This window comes from Ascaphus truei, chromosome 9, assembly GCF_040206685.1.
Source record: "Ascaphus truei isolate aAscTru1 chromosome 9, aAscTru1.hap1, whole genome shotgun sequence".
NCBI classification, from domain to species: Eukaryota; Metazoa; Chordata; class Amphibia; order Anura; family Ascaphidae; genus Ascaphus; species Ascaphus truei.
The window spans coordinates 64,443,322-64,459,155 of NC_134491.1; the positions used below are offsets into that span (position 1 = coordinate 64,443,322).

The 15,834-nt window shown below is 39.2% G+C and overlaps 1 protein-coding gene and 1 long non-coding RNA gene across 4 annotated transcripts in view; one reads left to right on the forward strand and one right to left on the reverse strand.

Annotated features, from left to right (window-relative positions):
- The window catches only part of LOC142503168 (uncharacterized), a 128,404-nt gene extending 124,630 nt beyond the window's left edge, over positions 1-3,774 (reverse strand). Inside the window, exons 1-2 of the long non-coding RNA XR_012803952.1 lie at positions 3,552-3,774; positions 412-443 (exon numbers count right to left, since the gene is read on the reverse strand). This is a non-coding gene — a long non-coding RNA (uncharacterized LOC142503168). The remainder of the gene's footprint in view (positions 1-411; positions 444-3,551) is intronic.
- Positions 3,775-4,005: 231 nt separating this feature from the next.
- RAP1A (RAP1A, member of RAS oncogene family) overlaps positions 4,006-15,834 on the forward strand; it is a 29,535-nt gene continuing 17,706 nt past the window's right edge. The window contains exons 1-3 of one of the 3 annotated variants that reach the window (XM_075615261.1): positions 4,006-4,218; positions 6,701-6,838; positions 7,662-7,780. The gene's annotated coding sequence lies outside the window, so the exon portion shown is untranslated. Of the gene's footprint in view, positions 4,219-6,700; positions 6,839-7,391; positions 7,486-7,661; positions 7,781-15,834 lie in introns of those variants that run through there. The other 2 variants (XM_075615259.1, XM_075615260.1) reach the window with 2 other exon arrangements.

A 15,834-nucleotide genomic window follows, 5' to 3' on the forward strand; every position in this document is an offset into this window, starting at 1 on the left:
TATCACTTATTCACTTTGTTATATTCTGCACAGTATTTTTATACATTTAGAGAGCGCCTGGTGTTTTTTCTTGTCTATATATATTGCTCCCTGAGCATGTCTGATGCTTTTAAAAATATATATATGTTTTTCTAGTGCTAAAAAACAGGATTTTCTTAATTTCTAGCTTCTGAAGTTACCATGGCAACCTCTAGACAGCAATGGGCTTTGGGCAGAACTCCATGTTAACCTCCCTGACACTTAACATTTACGTTTATAGCTCCAGAATGGAGCATCAGATTGTAACAATAAATACAGCTTTAGAATGGGCAAGAAGAGATCTTTTACAGCACTAACTGCTTTAAGAGCTTTTAATGTACATTCACTCTTAGCCAATGTCAAGAGAACTCTTCCAGTGAAATCCTCCCTTACCTTCTGCATGTCAAGTTCCCAGTGCAACACAGCTGAAAAATATAAAAGCATAAACTGTAAATGAGTGTGGGTCATACCAAAGATTTCAGCCCATTAACTTCCCTTCAACTCCAGTTTTCCTATTTACTCTGTTGTATTTGTGGTGAAAGTATAAGTACATTTCCATAAACAATGGCTTTCATCCATTTAAGATCTGTGTAATTATCTTATTATTTATAATAGAACCTCAGTCTACCTATTTTACGCTTCTTATAATACTACGACTGACTGCTGTAGTAGGGTGTCTATATTTAAATAACTAAATAAAACAATATTATCCTATATCAGTGTTTCTCAACTTTTCCCCCCCACAAGAAAACCTTTATTTTATCTGATCTAATTGCTGAAACGTCCCATAAAATTAATTAGAAACATAATTGAAATAGGTAATTACTACTTATTTTTGCAGTTGCATTCACAATTACAATTGCGTAAATTAAGTTAATTGTATCTGGCATACATCCAGGGAGGTTTATGTCACCTCAGACTTGGTGTCATTTTTTTATTTTTTTTATTACCATAAAGGGGTGGAAATGACAGAAATACAGAGTTTAACACATCCCATTATGATATGTAACTCCCTCTATATCATATTCCTTTTCTTATATACAGTAGCACTGACAATGTATGCAACACTGCACACAAAAATTAGACACATAGTCCCTGTCCTGAAGAGCTAACAATCTAATTGTGGCGCTTGAGGCAGAGGTAAATAAGGCCACTCACCCAAGGTCACAAGGAGATGAAGACTGGAATTCAAAACTCAGCTGTGCCTTCTTCAAAAGCAGTGTTCTTACCACTACACATTTCCCATTATTACTCCCCAAATCACAAGCTACTGCCACCGGGCAACAATTGGAGCTACACACCTTATTATTATTATTTTGTAAGATTTAGAGCACCCTTGCGACATAAAAGGTACATCATGGGCACTTATTCGTATTCTTGGGGCATCGGGCTGACCGCATCAATAGTTTCCGCCATCTGGGGTCTGGTCGTGATCATGTGATCACATTACCGCGCTGTAAAGGTTACAGTCTCCCGGCGGCAGAAAACCACGTCAGATTTACCAGGCATGTAACTGCCATGGAAAAGAATGGGATGTTTTTTTCCTTGACATATCTGCTGCTGCTTTTTTTTAGACCGCGTGCGCGGTCGCCATTTGCCGACTGCTTGTGTGTATGCACGATTTGGCACTTGCCGGCTGCTCGTGTGCATGTGTGATCGGAACTTGACGGCCGTGCATGCGTGATCGGCGTTTGCTTCCATCGTGCATGCGCGGTCAGCAATTGTTGATTGCACATACACACAAGCAGCCGGCAATTGCCGATCGCGAATGCGCGGTTGGCAAGTTCTCTTTGCACATGCACAGTCAGCGAGTGCCAACTGCACGTTTGACATTTGTCCTGGTTTTTGCCGGGACAAGTCTGGTCACCCTAAATGAGGGACAATGTTGAAACAAGAAGGTAAAGTGGCTGCTCATTGTGGGATGGAGTGTAGCTCAGGTTGGATTATGGTCCAGCCCGGCAGCTGATCCATTAGGGTTTGGAAGGGTGGGGGGGGGGTGTTATATAAGGGGGAGATTGGTCCAGCCACACAGCAAGTCCCAATGGTTGGGGGGAGGAAAATGTACACAATTGTGCACCGATTGCAAACAGAAACATGCAGCTATAATGTGGCACTCACTCTTTTATTTGAACTTCAAAGTACGAGCGGGCGCAGCTTCCTGTGTGAGGAGAGGAACTGTGACCTCGAAAAGAAATGACTATCTGCAGCATTTTTCTGCCCTAATGGAAATTTCCCATGATGCACGCAGTGACGGGTTGGAAAACATCCAATACTGGGTACACAGTATTTTTATTTACAAAATCAGGAGTACCACTAAATATTATTTACTAATCCAGAATGCTGTTACTTTTTTTTACCAATTTTTTTTTTAAAGGTCAGATTAATATCTATCTATTTATCTCTATCTATCGTCGTTGTAGAGGTAAAAGTCATTAGCTACATTCTTTGAGTAGTGAGGAAAAAGTGATTAAATGTTCTTTTAACAGGAAAAGTTCTGTATTTAAAAAGGAAGGTATGTTGATATGACAGGTTCTGAAGATTAGGTGTCTTTTGTGAATTTTTCGATCGAAATATCAATAAATTCCAAGTCAGGAAGTGCATTTAGTGAGGTTTTTGGCAAACATGCACTTAATGAGTTTTACCTCCACAAAGACATATATATTGGAACCATTGTCAAGATGGCTGATAATGGGGCCTGAAACATCGATCACCACATTGAATATTTCTTGCATGAAAGTCCCAAGAGTGCTGGGTCTATTTTTGAATTGATGCACATACTTCCACTCTGTGGCCCCCCAATTGTGGTGCATTGTGTAGGGTAAATAGTTACAGGCGGGCCCCACTAATACAGCGGGTTCCATTCTATGGCCCCACCGGAAAGCAGAACCGGCGATTTTCGGTGTCTCCTGCAGGTCTACGCAATCCCCCCTTTTGCACATGCGCGACTTCCTTTCTGCGCATGTGAAACCTCGGCACCCCCCGTTCTGCGCATGCGTACCTCGGCACCCCCCTTTCTGCACAGACATGGCGGACCACTTCTTGATACCGCAGCATGAGCGGAACGCCGTAAAACGGGGTCCTGCTATACTCTATAGTCTGAGAGGATCCCAAGAGATCCAATATACTGGTACAGCACAAGGGATAATCAGATAAAAGTGGTTTATTGGGTCCAAAATGCATCCATATGCCCGACATTTAATCTCTAGGGATCCTCACTGACACTGTCTCTCCCTCTCTCTTCTCTCTCCTCCTCTTTTCTCTCTCAAAACCTTTTTAAGTTGATTCTATATTCTTGTGCTAAAGAAGTGGAAATGTAGGGTTCTGAATGAAAGAGCACTGGCTGAGAACTTGTCATTAGGGATATAACAGGGGGCCAGGAGACAGTGTCTTTCACTCTCTGTCATTGAGCAGCATGGGATGAGGGAAGAAAGTGAAAAGAAACCATATTGTTTTTACTTCAATATATGAGATACCTTTCATATAAAGAAGGGGAGTTAACTGTATGGAACGGGCGCACTTGCAGTTTCATTTACCTTGTAGATAATAATAATTAAGATAGCGGATGCTGATAACCGGGACTGCACCTTGAAGTTGAGGGGCAGGGGGCGTGGTCAATTGGTGACGTCGCCACACGCGTTTGTTTGTGGCGTACTATTGAGGGGGGCGCGCGTGCCCGTCTCTTTTTCCCCCCTTCCCTCCACCATATGCCGACTAGTGAGTTTAACGCGTCTCACCCACCTCCCCCTCTCTCTCTGTCCCCGCCCATTACTACCACTGCGCGCGCTCGCCTTTCCTCCCTCTGCGCCTTCTCGTCCTCGCCCCCCCCCCTTTTTTTTTTTAAACTACAAAACAGACTGACCGTCTCAGCGCGTGATCCTCCCCGCCCACCGCCTTTGTAAACGCGCGCGCCCCCTCTTCTGATAGGGGTGGTTCTGGATTGGACGCGTGAGTGAGCACGCGCAGTTGCGCGCGCCCCCAACCCCTCTCTCTCTCTCCCCCCTCCGTGTCTCGCGCACCCGCCTCGCGCCGGGCTCTGTGGCTCGGTCGCTGTCGTCGTTCAGGCTTTTTTTTTTTTCTCTGTCAGGAGGGCTCCTCTGTTGAGGGGGAAGAAAGGAAAGGAGCGGGCCGGGGGATCCGGCGGGCGGCGGCGGTGGCAGCACGGCTGTGGGAGCATAAAACAGAAACCGTTGGGCTGCCTCGGTAAGAGGGAGGGCGGTGGGCGAGACTTCGGCTACATGGCGGCGTTGTTGAAATAAAAGCCGGGGGAGGATATGAGGGCGTCGGCGGCCCCGGTCAGGAAAGGGCGTGGATGGGGCCCCCCTCGCAATGGGCTTTGGCTTCGACCTACTCGGGAGTCAGGGCTGAGGACACAAGGCTCTGACAGTGACTCCCTCCCTCCCTTAGAGAGATTTTAGGGGAAAGGTCCATATATAGACTTATAGCATTGTTCTTATTAAATAAAGCGCTGCAGGAGTGCGGGCATTCTCTGGTTATCACACTTTTAGGGGCCACTTTCACCACAGGAGCACTGTATCTTCCTTTTTAGGTTATCTGCTTCAGGAGTGTGATTACTTTCTCATCTCACATTAGGGGGACATTTACACCGCAGGGACAAGTTTGCTGTCAGAATAACTTGAAGGGATCAGCAATACTGTAGCAGTGTGGTTACCATCTTATGGTGATTTACATAATTACCATACTTGAGCAATACTTGTGCTTTACAAGGATACCAGCACACACTCCTGCAGTACTTGTGATCCTTTCTGTTCCAACACCCACAAGCCTGTAGCTTTGTGACTTTTATTGCTGTGTAAAACATGCTGGATCATTTATTTCTTCCTTGTAGCTTCATGATGTTATAAAAGTGATCTCTGTTGTTTGAGGAGGTGATCGGTTGTGATAGCCACACCACTAGTGTTTCTGCTCCCACTGGCGTAATGTTATCGCTATTGTAACTTGTGCAGTGGTAACAGTTAAAGCCCTCCATCTCTAGTTTGTGGGGTTATGGAATTGGTGGGTGTGGTGGGTTTGCATGGGATGAGTTGACATTTGGTTGAAATGTCATTCCTCCGTTTACAGTAAAGAGCCCATGTAGGGATTTTTTTTTGTGTTGAATTGATAAGACCCCTACATTTCAGTTAGAGCAGCAGTCAATGCTGATTTTATTTATTTTTTCAATGGATTTTTTTTCTTCCTATCAGGTTGCTCTGTTCAGGAGAGAAAAGCTATTGTATGTCTTTTTGTTTATATAGCGCCAAAAGTGTATTCGGTGCTTCACAAAGAATACAGTACAGGGAATTATAATACAGTAAGTGCATTAATACAATAAGTTTAAAATATTAAGTATCCGGGAGGTTAAAAGTGAGCAGTCCCCAGATCTCGGTGCATTCTCAATGTTACCGTGGTAATTTCAGAGTAACAATTCGGAATCATAATTTTGAACTTGTGTTTTTTTTTTTAAGAACAGGAAATGCTTAGGGAGCAAGATACTAACATGAGTTAAACTCGTATTGAACTCATAGGCTTCTGTGGGAGGATTGCAGTTTTTAAATAACTTAAACAATAAGGCACCCAAGGAGATGGATTTGTAGGTGATAACCTAACCTGCTCCATTTGTTACATTTGCAAGTCTGTGTGTATATATCAGAATAGGCGTTTCTTGGCACACGTCTTCATAATAAGGGCGTGTACGCAAACCTAAAGTACATTAAATTGAAAAAGAAAGTACCTCTCTAGAGACATTAAACAAATATATATTTATTGCTTGAATTTCCGTTTGAGATCTGTATTTCAATGGTATTAGAAGATTGGCCTCAATGTGTAATTAGTTTTAACCATTTCTTTTCTTATTACGAGATTGTAAAACAAAAGTATAGTTTTCTTAAGTACTTTTTTTTTTGCCAGCTTGAACTCTGCAGAACATTTGTCATTACTGCATTTTCTTTTGCAACTTTTTCCTTCAATGTGTTCAATGGCTGACAGGTTTTTTTTTTTTTTTTTGGGGTGTGTGTATTACTGCTAAATGTTTGTGTGGAGGCTCTATGTACTGAATCATACAATAAGCCTCTGTAAAAGGGGAACATTTTCCCTTCCTAGTATTTGTTCTCATGGTTTTAAGACACTTGTATCATGTTTAAAAAAAAAAAAAAAAAAAAAGTCTTGTTTTCTCTAGTACACATTTTTGTGATTTATTTGACTTTTTAGCCAGCTCTGATCCTTTCACTTGCTAGTCTCATAGTAGGAAATGTGTTGAGCCAGGTTATATTGCAACCCATTTAATATATTGGGCTACAACACATTACAATCCAATATATGGCATGCACCTCCTGGTAGTGGTTAAGTGATTCAGTTGGCCAATAGTCGTGTTGCTCCATAATTGGGTTTGTGATTGTCATTTGAGGTGTAATTGCCATTAACCAACTTACATGGCATTGTGGCATTGTACATTTGCTATTAATTATCCATGATTTAATTTAACAGGTTTGTCTGGCTTGGAGCAATAGTGACGCTTAGACTTGCTAAAATAGCACCAATGGACCTGTAATTGGCATGTATTTTGTTACTGATTTTTAGCCGAATTAAACCATACAGCAGTTTAACATTTGTTAAAGACTGTCTTCAAATTTGGTCACTAAAACCCATGGTTAAGATCAGTAGTTTATTTTAACAATGTATTTTTCAGCTCAATTCATTACTGAAGCGGATAGTGGAAAAGCTCTTATAACGGTTAACCACAGCATAAGGCGTACCAAAAGAGCATACAAGTTGAGTCACCCTATCCTCCCTGCTGTGTACAGCTAATACAGACACAGTGGAACTGGTTAGTTAAAAAGTCTTGACAATATTTGAGACTGGTCCAAAAGAACGTTTAATACAGTACGATTTCTCACTTATTCTCCTTTTTTAAATTGCTTTAAAGATGACTTATTGTTAATTATTGAGTTTCTAAAATGTGTACTGTAAATAGATTTAAATGGCCATGGCAAACTTTTTTTTAAATATAAATGTAATTGTAGCTGCTTTACACAATTTCTTAAATAAAATAAAACATCTAACATAGCTTTTTTTTTTTTTCAGTTGCCAATTTTATGCATGTTTGATTGAAGTTGGTATATTTATTGCATATTAACACGAAATAGCAGAATCAACTTTTTAAAATTATTGCATATGCGTGTTCACTTACAGCAATTTTGCATGTCGGTCCAGTAAAACATAGTGCAGTCAGTAGTTTTATACAAAAATGATCCATGAACTCGACCGTTCTTTTCTGGCATCACAAAATAATCGTAACCGTTTGCAAATGCTAGTAGTTAATCACTGTTCTGTCGCCTTAGCACATGGAAACTTTTGAAAGTGAGAAGCGGAAGTTGTTTTATTGGTCTTGTCTAGATTCAGTGTGAGTGAAGCCCCACTACTCTTCCCAGTTTTGACATTTGAGATCTGGCATAACGATCCCATCATTTTCTGGTGAGCTCACTGTTTTTTAACTGCTTGCGGCTCAAAAGGGCACCAGGAAAATCTCACTACAAAGTGCGCTTATCTTATTGTTGATGGAGGAAAACAAGGGCGCAATGGTGCATTAACTTTAATGTACCAATACGTTTCTTTTTGCGCTTACCTTTTTTTTTTCTGTTTGCATATAGGTGAGAGCGACTTCAGGAAGAGAAGAGACTGCATTGGAGCTACATGCTAAATTGCTGACTGTATTATCATACAAAGACTTCTGGATTACTATTACACGATTTGTATCAAATCAATTGAGGTGAATCAAAATGTATTAACTTGATGGGGTCAATTTACGGTTCACTGTTTTTGTCTTATTCTTTTCACTATTTACATTGCTGTAATACAGATTCATTTTATCACAATTTTATATTTGAGATAGCTTCCACAGATAAAATATAATTTATTTAATTTTCCATACATTAGCTCACATTTTAAATAGTGTTATATATTTTCTAATTGACCTTGTGTTTTAACATGATTCATTTGTTATCAAGAATTCTAATTTGTGAGGAGAAATAATCTGATAAACATTTTTGTGTAAAGTATTTGAAAATTTATGTACGCGTTATTTGTTGTGGTAATGAAATGGAGTCAAAAATGTGTGGTAGGTTTCATTCTGTGGTATTGCTTTAATATATATTTCGGCTCTTGTGACCCACTGCTCCACGAGATACTTGCCTTAGGCGCTGCTGGTATCTCAATCCTGTTTACATGTGGGCCATTAGGAAGCTGCAAGGAATTATGTTCTGGCTTCCTATTGGCTGCCTGGCCTTTAAACAGCTGTACTGCAGACTGAGCCAGGACTGCAACCCTCCTGCCTCATACCTAGGGCAAAACTTTTTTTTAAACTCGCCCTCAAGTGGAAATGCTACTTTAAAATGGCATCCAAGCTGCCGGTTTTATAATTGATTATTTTTTTTTTTTTAAACCTTTTATGTGCATCCATACAATCCACACAATTTGTAATTAGCTAAGGCCTCGGATATAGTACAGACTGGCGTGGTGGGGGGGGGGGGTGTGCCTGTGACATGTGCGCGGTTCGCCCTCATTGGCTGAACTGCGTACGTGATCCGACAGTCGCGCTGCAAAGTCAAATTTGTCACGCGAAGCATCTGTCTGCACGTGCGCTCTATGGCCCTGCGCATTGTTGCTCACGCCATCAGCGTTGCTATGAACACAGCTTAAGTTTCCGATCGTTCTGTTCTCCTGTGATTGATCGAAGATATGGCTCAGGGTTCACTAAATGGCTGTCAGTGCAGCAGAAGAGGACCATAGATGCAAAGTTCTGTGGGGAAGATCATGTGACCCGGCAGTCACTTGATACAATTGGTGCAATGCTAGAAAGAGGGCAGGGCTCAAAAGGGGGTGTGCCAGAGCCTGTTTCAGGAGAGGAAGGGGCTGTTACTTTGTAAATGGTTGCTATAGAAACAAATGCTTGTTACATTATAAATTAAAAATGTTATTTAGAGTAGTTTGAGAAAATGCTTGTAGCATTTTTTTTTTATAGTACAGAACTGATTTATTTAAATAAAAATAAAACAGATACGGATATTGCTTTATCTGCCGCTTTAAAGTACCAAGTTTCTTTATCCAACGTGAATTGTAAATTCTTTGAATTATTACAATTTTAATATACTATTTTATTGTAGAAGTATAGATTCCTTGTAGTATACAATATTTTTAATAGTCAGTTTTTTATTTTATTTAGAACCTCTCCACTTGAAGAGGTCATCATGCTGTCACCAAATCAAAATAATATTTATTAGATTATAGGTGACAGACCTATACTATAATTGCTCAATTTTGCATGACAATTGAGTGACTTCTGCAAGATATGCCAAAACATGTAAATACTTGTCGCAAGTTTGACCAGCAGGTAGTGGTATTTTATCTGGCTCCTAAAAAAAAATGTGGAAAATGGGGATAGCCCAAAAAATATGCAAAGGAATTAATGCAAAAAAGTTATTTAATGACTAAAAACAGTCACAAAAAAATCAATGTTTCAGTGCTGACCACCATCTGGGACACCTTTTAATTATGGAAACTCAATAGCTTTTTTTTTTTTGTTTTCCATGATCACTTTCTTGAATCAAAATCAATATTTTCTTAAATATCCAAAAGGGTTTGTTAACCAATTCCATGTTTTTTGAATCAAAATGATGTATGAATTAGACAAACAATAAAAACGTAATTAAGAGAACATAGATGATCCACAAGACTTATGTAATGTTCTCTGGACAGACAGCGGTAGAATTTTTTTGCCTCAATGAGATTGGCAAAAACCGAACCATTGCGTTCAAACAGAACAAGCTCATCCCTACCGTCAAGCATGGTGGTGGGAGCATTTTGGTTTGGGGCTGCTTTACTGATTGGGGACCTGGATGGCTTGCAATCATTGACACAACCATGAATTCTGCATTGTATCAGAAGATTCTAGAAGAGAATGTCAGGCCAACCGTCCATAAACTGAAGCGAAAAATGGGTCATGCAGCAAGACAATGATCCTAAACATAGAAGCAGATCTGCAGAATAAGAAATGCTGCATTTTTAGAATGGCCTAGTCAAAGTCCTCAACCCCATCGACATGTGGCAGGACCTGAAGCGAGCTGTCTATGCAAGGAAGCCCACAAGCCCTCAAATGTCATGAGGTTGAAGTGGTTCTGTAAGGAGGAATGGGCCCAAACTCCTCAATCTGTGTGGGACTGACCAGCAGTTACAAGTAATTCTTGGTTGAAGTCATTGCTGCTCAATGGGGTGCGACATACTTTTTCACACATGGATATTGGATGTTGAAAAAAGTAGAACAGATGTGATGCTTCCAAAATTAGAGCGAATTCCTCCACGGCATGTATTAATGATCAGGATGACAATGGGGAGTCCATGAATGATAAGGCATATCTATGGCAAGGGCTAAGTGTCTAGTGGCGTCCACTTGACCTCCACAGCTTAAACACTATATAAACCCAACCAAATAACCAATATTTGAATAGCAAAAGCACAGGTATGTATGTATGTATGTATGTATGTATGTATGTATGTATGTATGTATGTATGTGTTAGGGCACTGCGGCCCTTTACCTTAGTGCTTAGCAGGACCTCCAGACATCCAGGGCGTACAGCCCATCCAGGTAGGTAAACGGCAAGAAGCAGGATGATAATGAATCGCACAGCCACGAAAATCAAGTGCCTTGTGCACGAAACGCGTAGGTGCGTTCGTGTTGTCCTGTTGCTGTACCCACCTGCATTAAACCAGACCTATTGTATCATTGGAGTGTGTACTTTTGTCTCATACCTTCCGGACCCGTTGGGAATTGGATTTTCGTGGCTGTGCGATTCATCATCATCATCCTGCTTCTTGCTATTGGATGTTGAACAATTATGTATCCACAAATGAGTCAAGTATCATGTTTTTGTGCCATTTTGTTCGGGTTATCTTTTTCTATTAGGACTTGGATTAAGATCTAATAAAATTTTAGGTTTGAAATACACAGCGGGGTATGCCTGTATGTGAAAATCCTAAGGGGTTTGCAAACTTTTTCTCGGCACTGTAGTTATAGTTGATGATGTTGACAAGACCTGTCCATAGAGTTCAACCTATGTTACATTTTAGATGCTATATTAATCGCTAAAACTTGAGAATCTATATCTATCCTATCTATCTCTCAATTTTCGATTTGTTGTGATTATTAGTACCTTCATTGTAAAAGCCATTCATTTTTTTTTCCCCCCAAATATAAAGTATTTGTTTCAGGTTTAAGAGTTGAATAAAGTCACTATTTAATACTACGGAACTGATATTTAAAAAAAAAAAAACAACAACAAATGCTCCAATGATATTACTACCTGATTCTTGAATGGCTGTCCAATAGGAGGCCGCAATCCATGATATTGTGGTTTTCTATTGGCATGAGATTTGGTAGACATTTTGTTTCTGCTGGAGATGGACTTAAGCCTGGTAACCTCAATATTATCTACTGAACAGAGAGAGGGGGTCCTCTGGGCTGAAAATGGCAAAATCCCTCTTCTGTAAAAGGGAAAAAAGTATCTTGAAACCACATTTTAAATGCCTCGTTTATTTATTTTTTAATACCTGTATCAGGAGAAAAGCTTAGTGTTACCAAAGTCACTTATTCCGATGTGCTAACATTTTTAATACAGTAAAAGATTTTATTTAACGGGGTGCTTTTTAGTTTATTGCACATATAATTACTGTTCACCACCAACCTTATTTCCACGCTGTTTCTCACCTCTTTTGCCACAGAGGTTAAATAAAGCAGGCCACAGAATTGTGTTGCTTTGTTCATGGGCTACACCCTACAGAAGTCAACTTTTCCACATTGTATGTGGGTGGAAGCAACTACTATAGTAATCTGTGTGGCCACCACAGTGATTCTTAATTTGAAGCTAGAAAAAAGTGGTCTTTAAGTTGAGAAATAAAGGTTTGTTTAAGCAGTAATAAAGTAATCATACTTTTTGTTGCATCATTGAAGAGGAATGCAGCTGAGGCAGTTTTTTTAAATTAATTTTTTTAAATTTTATTTGGCCACTTAATGAACATTTGTTAAATATGCATTAGTATTATAAGGATAATCTGTTAAAAAGGACATAAAATGAATGCATAGTGCATGTATTTTCGTGTTAATATTTCCAATAATGAGAACCTGAGTGACAAGATGGACAAAATTAAATGGTTCCCAAAGAAACAATGCCCCTTCCTTTGTGCTTCACCTTCACCCCAAAAAATGTTTTTGTTGCTGAAAACTCTGTTAAAATGATGTAATTCTACTGGATTTTGTTTTGAAGCCACGTTTGTCATAGATAAATAGTGGTATAAGGAAGTCCCATTTAAAGGACTGCTTTGAATGTTTATTTGAATGAAAAAGTTGCAGCACAATGATGGAGATTTAAAAATAAATACATTTGGGATATCTAAGTGTAACTATGTATGAGTAAAGGTATGTCTCTGATAAACTTGTATGCTCTAAAAAGCAAGACCTCCATATGTAAGTTGGTACGTACTTGGCATGTATATTGATAGCTGATTGTTGTATGCTCTTCAAATTTGATATTAATCTTTACTTTGCAGTTAGTTTTAAGATCTCATTCAGGTGTTGCATTAGGACATTCTGTGCAGAAACTGTTTCCTCCAGAAGTGCTGCAGCACAGACACCTATGCAAATGCATACTTCATTGTTGCTGATTTTTAAATTTGATTTGTATAATCATCTGAAATTTCTAATTTACCTAGACTTATGAAAATGGAGTCCGTTATGATTTACATTTTTTTCTAGTATATGCATCAAAATGTACTCTGACTTTTGCTGTATTAAGGCACATCTGTTTTTTTCTACTGTGGCACACCAATATTTGGTGTGCTCCATTCTTGCATGATAAAGATGTATTTGAATGTTATAATGTGGGATAATTCGGAGACCTAAATTGGCTTAACGATATTGCTTGCATGAGTGCATCTAGTTGCAAAATAATGGTTATGAGCACATAGTATCCTGAATACTGTATATAAATTGACTTGGTTACTGAGATGGCAAATACAAAATTTTGTATAATTTATTTAACCAACACTAGTCACTTGTTTTGCACTCTTAATGTAGTAGTGCTACATTGCGTGTGGTGTTACATAATCGCTCTTTAAGATGTTGTTTAGTCTCATAAAGTTATTCTTTTTCTGGGGCTTTCCCTTTGGCATTAGTTCCACTTGTTTTGCTATTTTTGTGACGTGAATTAAAAAAAAATTGTGACTTTATTTAGTATAATTTGCACTTCTAATTGTTTTGTGAAATGTAACCAATTACAACAACTAATTTCCTCTGGCAAATTGTGGTAAAAATCTTGCTATTCTAAAATTAAGACTATGGCAGACACACTTATACTTTCTTGAATTGTTTTTCCTCTTTAGTATTGTTACCAGTATCATTGTTAGTGCATTATGGTTTATCACAACATACTTAAATTTACTCTGGCTTGGGTTCATATAGCTGCGATGCTGGGTATCGCACTCTGATTCGGCTGTAACCGTCGCCATTCAAGCCAATGATGGTTAACGCAGTATTGGCATGTGGTACCCAGCATTGTGGCTTTATATATTTGCCCCTTTCCTTTTTTTTTTTTTTTAGGGTTTCTACCAATTACTGTGTTAAATGAAAGTGTTGTAAAAGTCTACACGTGCAAGCCTGAGCTCTTAACAATCTGTCAGTAATATTTGTAAATAGAAATAAAATACAATGGCCCAGAATCACTGAGCTTCATTATCCTATTTAAAGTGATATTAACCTAAGATACCACAGTATGTACTGACGCAAATAACAGGACGTTAACCAGGATGTTCTCCAGTTATAAGCATTAGCCAAAAATTGAGATGTTAACCGTATGCTAATGGGCTAAAGTATGGCCTTTTTGCATGTATTTGCACTAGTGCGGCGTTAACTCTTGAGGGTGGGGGCGGTTGGGTGTGTGTGGAGGGACTTCTAAGCCGATGGCTGTGTTCTACATTTTCCCACGTATACCTGTCCTGAAGCAATTGTTATAGAAAACTTTTCAGGTGTGTTGTGTTTTTTTTTGTTTTAATATAATTACACCAAGCTGCATATTCACCACTGAGGTTTTTATCCTGCAGAATACAGACATTATAGTTTCCATTTGGCCCAGTATATGATTTAATCGGTAATCTTGTATTGGGTTGGTAACCAGTGCTTAAAATTCATGTCAAACTTTGTTAAATACATTATTTACATAAAGTAAGTTTGTAAATAATGTTGGTTGTGCTATGCATTTGAAAAGTGCATAGTACATGCTATCTTTGTAATATTCCAAACTTTCCAATTTCCCAAGCTTTTTTCTAGATGGTTTTATAATACTTTAAAATAACTCCTTGAGCCTTAAATGCAATTTGTAATGCCCCATTCAACTTTGTAGCAGATTTTGGTACCTGCTCTAGTCATTGGGGATACCATGGTTTCTGTTACAGATGGGGGGATTTTTGGCCGGTTAGAATTGATGGATTATGGCTTCACTCACAACTTAGTAGTAGAATCCACTCAGTTTTTATAGACCAGTAGACATATAGTAGTTACATTAAACTAGTAAGTGCTATACGTGAATCTTCCCCCTCCCCCTCCCCCTCCCATGTATCCTGGATTATTTTTTTTCCCCTCTCCCCTCCACTTAAATTCGCTCTTTTGGACACACACATCTATATATCTATAATAATCTATCGGCGGGTTGCCGAAGCTTAACCGCGTTTTCAGTCCCAAGTAAACCCCTGCTTCACGAGATACTTCAAAAGGTGCTGCCGTTAGCGGCTCTGGGTGGGCTCGTTTGGGCCAACACCTTGGCGGTTTAAGTGCCCTGCGTCCGATAGGCCAATGGGAAGCTGCGAAATCCCTTGCGACTTCCTATCGGTTTACGTTACCGGCACCCCCAGTGAAGATATGTATCTGAGGCAGGGTGTCCCGGAGCTAAAATCAATGCGGTTTAGCTCCGGAGACACCCTGCTTCAAACCTAGTAAGAAAAATAAACTGTCCCCAGAAGTGCTGCTTTAATTGGTTAGCAGAGCCAAAACTACAGGGATAAATGGTTCTGATACTAGTGTGCATCTAGTCGCTCAGGTGAGGATGAAAGGGCAGGGTATGTAAGAGAGGACATCTTAGAAGTGACCCACAGTTTTTTTCCAATTCATACTTTTAACTTTTATTTGAAACACTAATACAAATAATTAGTCTGTTCTAAAGGACATGACAAACATTGGGGTTTGTGGCAGTTATTATAGTTTCCAGTCAATTTTAATCAAATGTGAGTGTGTAATAACATAAGCAAACTTCTTCCTTTACTACTACCACCGATGCACAAAAAACAATAGCGGCTTGTTTAATCATTTTTGCATAATTTGATGAAAAAATGCACTGTAGGAGGAACTAGGCATGGAAGAAATGTTCCAGGTTTAACAGTATTCAATTGTTCCCCTGCTGTTTGCAGTTCTATGAACACTTACTGATCGGTGAGGATAAAAAATATAACTATTTTTATCTTAATAGCAAACTTGCCATATAAATTATTTACTTATGTGATAGAATATAAAGCCACGCATAGATTGTCTAAACTTCAGCAGAGGTGCATTTTATTTTATATTTTTTAAAGTTTTCTCAGGCCACATTGCAGCTCTGGAATTCCCTCTTTTTCACATTAGAGCCACCTCCACCATTCACACGTATCTTGCCCTAAAACGCATTGACAAATTGTAAAGTAGTATTTTTTTATATTTGGATGTTTCCTGGCACAATTTCCAATGTAAA